Below are 8,082 nucleotides of genomic sequence, written 5' to 3'. Positions count from 1 at the left end.
GGTGAGTCTGAAAACTCCACAGGGCCATATCTCACAGGAAGCTCTAGTCTCACAAGTATCCCTAAAGGGTGCACAAGGGAGCTGCCCAATCCTCTGTCCATGTCTCCACGGGCTTCAGATAAGGCTTGGCTGGGAGAGGGAGAGGGCTCCACCAGACTCCTGCCAGGACAGCTGCAGCTGGGCTGGGGCTGGTAAGAGGTGAGGCCCGGAGGCCCCAGCATGCTAAACCCACGAGGCAAACAGGACCCCTGGGCCAGAGTGTAGGCTGCAGATCCCGGAGGTTTATTTTTGTGGTAGAACCAACATTTAAAAATTAGATTCTGCATAGAAACCTGGATTTCCACCTTCACTAGAAACACTGGAGCATCGGGCCACCTCTAAGTGGGGCATGAGAGCACCAGTTGCCCCAGTCCTCCCCCCTCCCCAGTGATCCCCACCAGTCCCTTTGCCCTTTGCAGTTCTGCCTGGGCCCCGGATAGCCTCAGACCTCGCACCTTGAAGAGAGGTATTGGACTGCAGCCTGCCCAGAGTCCCCATCCACTCGCCCACCGAGAGCAGCCAGGCAGGAGAAGGGAAGGGTGGGGGAGAGGGAGGAGGAGGGACGAGGAGTAGAAGGAGGGATGGGGAGAGGGAGGAGGAGGGAGGAGGAGTGGAGGGAGGGATGGGGAGAGGGAGGAGGACGGAGGGATGGGGGAGAGGAAGGAGGAAGGGGGAGGGAGGAGGACGAAGGAGGATGGAGGAGGAGGGGGAGAGGAAAGGGGAGGAGACATTGAAGAGGGTGGGAAAACCTGGGTCTCCTGCTTCCCATTTCATGCCCACAGGAGGCAAGCAGGAGGCCCAGACAGCCACCTGGCTGCAACTTGCCACCCAGCCTTCGTGTGTGACACACCAGCCTGCACACACACACTCCACATGCATACACACCATTTGTGCACACACTGGGCATATGCACACCATTTACACACATCTATGCTGTCTGCCACACCAGTTGTCCCTGCAAGCAAATGCTGTCTCCGCACACACACACACACACACACACACACACACACACACACAAACACACACACGGAGGGCATGCTGTCTGGGCACAGGCATGCCATCTGCACGCATATGAGAGCTACACCATCTGTAGTAGGTACACTTGTGCATGTGTGGACACACACACACACACACACACATCCTCCCTGCAAATGTGTTGTCAGTGCACATAAACACTGCAGGTGCCCACCTCCTTTGCCCTGAGGTCACACCCCTGGGACCCCAGGTCCTGGAAAAAGGGATTCGGTAGAAGGCTGGGCTCATTTGGAGAGTGTGCCTACACCAGATAGTCTTTGAGGGGACAGGCTGCTTGCTGCAGGACGTGTGTGCAAACCACACAGTGACAGAGGATGGCAATGCCTGACGGCAGGCCCCAAGGGTGCCACCCTCCCAGCCCCTCCCCTGTCCAGAGATGGGGATGCAGGAGTGTGGAGAGCCATGCCCCTTTGGTTTACTCCACGTGCACTCTGCCACTCTCACCATGAAGCATCCCAGCTGTCACCCTAAGCTCTGTCACCTTGCACAAATGTACCGCCCACTGCCCCTCCTTCCCCTCAACTTGGCCACCATGGTCTCCTCCCACCTGTCCCCAGCTGGGGGTTCCAGGAGCCATGCCTGGGCACAGGCCGCAGTGCTGCCATCCTGTGGGGCCAGTGCTCTCAAGGACCCCCACCGGGACCTCCACAAGCACGGAGCCCACCAGAGTCTCCTCTTCCTTGTCCAGGCTTGCCCTTCCTGACCCACCTGCAGAGCCCACTGTGAGCCACACACCCACCAGGCACTCTCAAAAGGCTTGCCAGGCTGGGTTGAAACTCTGAATGCCACTTCTCTAAAGTGCCACAGAGCAAGATCAGAACTTGACAAAAATTCACACCCGTTCTGCACCCTTGCCAGCTCCCTGACCTGAAATGAGCAGGACTGGTGTCCTGTTCTCTGGGGACAGCAGGGAGCTTAGCAGAGAGAGGAGGAACAGGGCACAGGCCAGTGTGGCTGGGGGCCTGGTCTCTCCCCAGCCTCACACCTCTTCCCAAACAGAGAAACTTATTCAACAGCATTTTTCCGCCCTTGGAAAGGGAAAAATGACATTTCGAAACATTACTGTGAAAAATTAATTTAGGTCTGAAGCATCAAAGACGTTTTGTAAACAAAACGAAGGCATTTTGTGGCTGGCTACTGCCCGAGTTTAAATCCCCAGGTGCCTGGGTCCAGTCAACAGGCCCTGGGGGGAGCAGGAACCATACCCACCTGAAACAGCTCTCCTGGAGGAAAGCCGTGGCCTGACTCCAGAGCCCAGAGGACGAGAGAGCAATCACATGCATGCAAAGCCAAGGCAGCCCCTGGCTCCCCAGGCAGAGTGACCTTTTGTCAACTTCGGACGGGAACACAAATCTGCCGTCACTCTGGATCGGCCTTGATTGGATCAAAATCCCATTGGAAAACAGGGGGGAAAGGCAATAAAATCTCCAGAATTGATATTAAACCACTGACATTTCACAAACCGAGCAGCTCTGGCAGCTGCCAGTCTACGGGCGGGAGGAACTCTAAAGGGGCAAGTCAGGCGTGAAGGTCACGGCGGTGCAGAGGAGACTCTCCCAGACCCAGGCATCAGCACCGAGGGACCAGGAGCCTAGAAGGCCAGGGTCCAGTATGCTCAGGCCAGGGTGGGGGCCCCTGCCTGGTGGTCCCATCTCTTCTGGACCCACACATTTGCCCAGGTGCACCCCAGCAAGGGACGGCTGACCTCCAGGGCCATCCAGACCAGATGCTCTGTGGCTCTGAAGCCAAAGATGATGTTAAACTCGGAGCTTGAGCCTGTTCCCCTGACCCTGGTCCTGTACCTACTGGAGCCTAACAGTGAGGAGGGGCTGCTGTCCAGGATGAAACCAGGAAAGACAGACATTCCTTTGAGAAATCTGCCAGGAGCTGTGCCTCATCCCCCTGCCATCCAGCGCACATTGAGCACCTGCCACATGCCGGGCAAAGTCCAGGAAGATACAGGCCAGTGTTCTTTTCCTGCAGGTAACCCAACTGGGGCAGGAGCAGGGAGGCAGGCTGAAACAAGGTGCTACCAGAAGCAGGCACCTGTGTCTGCCACTCTGTGTGGACAAGGAGGGGGGGACCCGAGGGCCCTCATGTTTGCTCCCAAACTCTGCCAACTCTAAGCACAGACCTATGTGTGCTGGCCTCACAGGGAAAGCAGGAGGGACAAGGAGGCCCTGTCCAGAGCTCAGGGAGCCCAGGAAGCCCCTCCAGAGGTGGCAAATCCTGCCATCTCCTCCTCCCTCACCCATGGCAATGGCAGATGTCACTTATCCATGACAGCAAGCTTTCCTGATGAGCCCAGATGTGGCCTCAGAGTACTTCTCAACACAGAGCCCCAGTAGCTTCCAGTACCTCACAGGAGTTGGCCTGTGAGGTGACAGCAGGGCTGAGCCTTCCTGAAGTGAGAGCTTAACCCGGTCATAAGGGGTGCTCTGAGCGCAGGCAGGTGAAGGACATCATGAGGAAGGCTTCCTGGAGGAAAAGTCTGGCAGCTGGAATCAGCCAGAAGAGCAGGTGGACAGGCAGGTGGGCAGACCCTGGGCTGGAGCAGGGCTGGTGTACCAAGACCACAGGGCTCCAAAGTGGGATTGCAGGAAGCAGCCTCAGTCCAGCCCTGGGGCTCCCAGAAGGGGCGGGAGGTGAGCCTTCCCCAGACCTGTAGGTCCCACTGTGGCTCAGGATGGTGGTAGGGACAGAGAGCCCATTCTGCTTCCTCACCCTTCAGAGCCATCCACATGTCAGGCACCACCTGGGCATGGGGGTAGCTGCCTGAGGACTGCAGTACCTCCTGATGACCCCAAGTCCCCCACGGGGATGCTTTGCTCAGAAGTTTCTAGGTGGTAGCCTGGAAAGATGCCAAAACCTTAGGGCCCTGGAAATAGAGCCATTGGTCAGCCTGACAGGAATTTCCTGAGCTGCTCCTGGGGCCCAGAAATGCAGAGGACACAGGACCACAATCATCAGCATGAGTGATGCCCATGACAACTCACAAAGCTACTTGGTGGGCATCAGCTCTTTTGAACCCCACAAGAGCCCTGGGAGGTAAGGATCGCGGTGCCCTCTGATGGGGAGGTGAGACTCAGCTCAGCGTGGCAGGGAGACTCAACTACGACACACCAGGCTTCAACCACTCCATCGCTGCCCCAACAGCACCACCCCAGGGCCTTCATTCCCTGACCATGAGGCCAACTCCTCAGAAGGCTGGTCAATCACAGACACAGGGGGGCTGCCATAGGCTCCCCTGGCCGCCAAAAACATCTCCACTGGAACCATCAAACAACATCTCGCCACAGGGGAGACCTTACTGTGGGTCTGGAGAAAGCATCGGAGCCGAAGCCCTGACCCTCTGTCCGACCCCTGGCCATTATTAGCCAGCTCTGTGTTTTCTAATCAACATCCTCACCATTAAGGTGAAGAAAGCACATAGGGAACTAACAGGGTTTTATCTCAAACAGATCGATCTGCTCAGATCCGTCTGGCCCCGGCCTCTTAATTCTCCATAATGTCAAAGCAATTTTTGGTTAAGTATACAGTCTGTCCTCTACTAAATTAAACTAATAGATCTAGTGGGAAATAAAACCCCAAGTGCATTGGGAATATTAAAAATTAAAAAAAATAAACTCTTCATGGGTCTGTAAGATTTACTTTGGCAAATGATTAAATAAATAACACAGAGACAGGCTGTAATAAGATCCATTAGTGGACACTCAGCTCCACTGGTCACCTCCCCCCGCCCCGTCTGTACCACCCTGCCCAAGCACCCGGGCTCAAGGATGGCCAGGCAGTTCCCTGAAGTCCCCCGCCTTACATTCCTCACAACACAAAAGCCAGCAAGACGTGCACTTTAGCGTGTGGATCTCTGCTGGTGGTGGTGCTACACCTCAGGTGCTAAACCGGCTGCTGCAAACACTTTATCTCAAAAATCAATGCTCCTGCTTCCCCGCCCCCTGCTGTCAGCATGGCTGGGATACCCTCTTTACAGATAAGAAAAGTGAGGTTCCAAGAGGCCAAGGCAAGACCAGGATCTGAACCGAAGCCCATCTGATTCCATAACCCTGGACCCCACCTTGCTCTGCTTTGTTCTAATCTGCTTTTGACTTAATTTTTCATTGAGCCATCAATAACCTAGGCCAGGAGGCAGGATCTTGCTCATCAGAGACGGTGTCTGAAGCCCCCAGAGCCTGCCCAGCTGCTGTTCTTGCCAAGCCTGGCCCAGCACCTTTGGGAATGTTCATGGGCGGTGCAGAAGAGAAAGGAGGTAGGGTGGGAATTAAAATCACATTTTGCAGTTGGGGAAACGGAGGTTTGGGGGCTTTCCCAACCGAACCCCAGTGTCCAAGGCACCTCAGACAGGCCATGGAGGGTGGGACAAGGCATTTTTCCCCCGGGACTCAAACACTGTGGGGCTCACCCTAAAACTTTCACACCTTCCTCATGCCAAGTGTGCTGTTTGTCAGAGCCAGCTCTCAAGTGCAAAGAAAGTGGGGAGATGACAAAAGAGAGGGAGGTGAGGTCTCATCACAAGGCCACTGCTTGGAGCTACATCCAAATAAGGAGAGGTCTGTGACAACGCCTAGCTCCTGCCCCCACCCCCCACCCCCCACCCAGACGCCCCATCCTATCCTTTCCCCAGATTGCCAGCTTCTCTGCTCCCACCACTACCTCACGCTGCCCTCAGTCAGACCTCCTCCTTGCTACCTTCAATGCTAGTCAATGGTCTCGTCACACAGGACTCTTCTCATTGCCGCACCAACTCCCCAGATCTCCCGCCTCCACACCCCTGCAGAGGCTGCTACTCATCTGGGATGCTGACACACCCTACCCACACCCCCACTGAAGCCAGTCAAACTCCTCTCTGCGCACATTCCTGAACAAAAAGGCCACACATCCATGAAGTCTTGCCAGAGGGGACCCAGCTCCCACTATTTGCTTCCCTGTTAGGCTCTAAGCCCATGACCAGAGCCATGTCCTGTTAATCTCTGAGCCCCATTGTTCTAGGCACAGAAATCCTTCCTGTGCCTGGAAGGCCACATGTGCCCTCACCTGCCTCCCTGTCCCAACTGTGCACCCTTCACTTATGAGGCTCTGCCACCTTCTATTCTCCAACTCCCCACTTTGCCCTGCTCTTGGCCTTCACCCTTGCCACGTCATTCTGCCTGAAGCACTCTGCCTCTCCCAGGTCTCTGCCTGTCTGTCCACTTCAGGTCTTCCTGTGTCCACCAAGACTCCCACTAGGTATGTCCGTGTGTGCGCGAGTGGGCTGCAGGTTACGTGTTACACTCCACTGAGATGATCAGGCTTCGGTTTTGTTTCTTCTTCGCAGGTGTGCCTCTACCCCCTTCTGGGCTGAAATGCAGGTTCCTTGCAGGCAGAATGCCGCGGGGTCCCCAGCACCCTGCAAACTGTAAAGTCCATACCCACAGGTATGTGCTGGATAAATGAATACTGGGCTCTCAGGACATGATGGCTGGGTAAGTCTGAGGTGAAGCAGGCAGGCTCTGCCTGGAGTTTCTCCTCTCATTCCATCTCTCCAGGCAATCCACAAGCCCAATCAATCCTGTTTCTGACAAGCAAACAAACAGCCCCAGGCACAGGGGACCCTGAGCAGTGACACCGACACAGCAATGACAGCCCAGACCTGGGACTGCAAGCCAGGCCTGCTTCTCAGAGCGCGCACGGGCAGGGACAGGGCAAGGGCGGACCCACCTCACTGATGGCCCCAAGGCCCGGTGTGAGCAGAGGATGCTCTCTTATCTCCATGTGGGGGTAGAAGACGACAACAGAAACCCAGACTGTGAGCTTTTCCGCTTGCCTTCCCCGTGTCTTAGGGGCACTCAGTCATCAGTTCCTCCCCATCATCCAGGCAGAGAGGGCCATCCTCCACCATCTGGAGCAGCTGACCTGACATTTGCCCTTGGATGGCAGCATTCCTGGGGCTGGACTTCAGGCCCTTATCCCTTGACAGTGAGGCCAGTGAATGACTAAACTGGCCAAAAATAAAAGCCCCCATAAATCTGGTATTTTCCTTTAAGCTGTCGGGTACACAGAGTGTGCCGGGATTATTGATAGAAAAGTTTATGGATGGGTTGCATCTTAAAATCAAAATACATTACCCAAAATCAATGTTGCTGTACGAGGCACGGGGAGGACAGGAAAGGTCAACCGAGACAAGAATATCGAAACCAAAACTCCAAGAGGACCTGAGCATTAAAATAAATAAATTTTGAAAGTGAGTTGCAGGAAACACATTCACTTAAGGGCTGTAATTTAAGGGTACTTTCACGAAAGGCTGGGCAGTCTTTTTAAATAACACTTTTTGAAGTGCCTTTGAGAGTCTAGTGAATCCATCCACAAAATGGTATTGACAAGCACAGCATACCCCAACTGGCAGCCGGATCACAGCAGCACAAAATGACAATGGGCAGGACAGAGCGAGGCAGACACGGGCAAGCGCCCATGCACAGCCCCATCGGTGGAGCAGGTACACTGAGGGCCTACTGGTCACGTTACAGGAGGGTTCACCTCCAGGCCCCTCTACACAATGATCCTGCAGGCATTTTGGAGCCTGTGGAGGGAGAAAGGGAAAGAAAAACCTTGTAGTCTAAAGGGTGCCTGTCCCTACCTACTGATGAGCTGTTGATGAGTAGACAACAACAGCTTCAGAGACACAACAGTTCTGAAAAGTCTCTCAAAAGTCCATCAGTGGGAAACCAGCCTCATTTCATATGACCAACATTTCCTCCAAACGGGGCATCTTTGTGGGAGCCCAAAGGACTGGCAGTTGGCAGGGGTGAGTGGGGTGAGTGACTGTGTCCCCAGAGAGAAGTTTCCTTTTGAGAAGGGAGCAAGAGGAGCAACACACATGCCCCGTCACAGATGCCTTCTTTAGAGCCTCCGGCTGAGACCACATCCCACGGGTCACTGCAGATGTGGCGAGAAGGAGCCGACTCCCCTGCAGAAGGGGGGAAAGATGCAAACAACAACCTTCCCACCACAACCAAC

The 8,082-nt window shown here is 54.9% G+C and overlaps 1 long non-coding RNA gene across 1 annotated transcript; it reads left to right on the top strand.

Moving 5' to 3' along the window:
- The first annotated feature begins 6,206 nt into the window (after positions 1 to 6,206).
- LOC122208437 lies at positions 6,207 to 7,014 on the top strand. Its single transcript, XR_006197231.1, has 3 exons — positions 6,207 to 6,315; positions 6,404 to 6,503; positions 6,615 to 7,014. It is a non-coding gene; the product is annotated as an uncharacterized LOC122208437 (long non-coding RNA).
- Positions 7,015 to 8,082: the final 1,068 nt, after the last annotated feature.

This window comes from Panthera leo, chromosome E2, assembly GCF_018350215.1.
Source record: "Panthera leo isolate Ple1 chromosome E2, P.leo_Ple1_pat1.1, whole genome shotgun sequence".
In the NCBI taxonomy this organism is placed as follows: domain Eukaryota; kingdom Metazoa; phylum Chordata; class Mammalia; order Carnivora; family Felidae; genus Panthera; species Panthera leo.
Note: the sequence above shows the minus strand (reverse complement) of the source record. Positions and strands in the feature narration are given on the sequence as shown.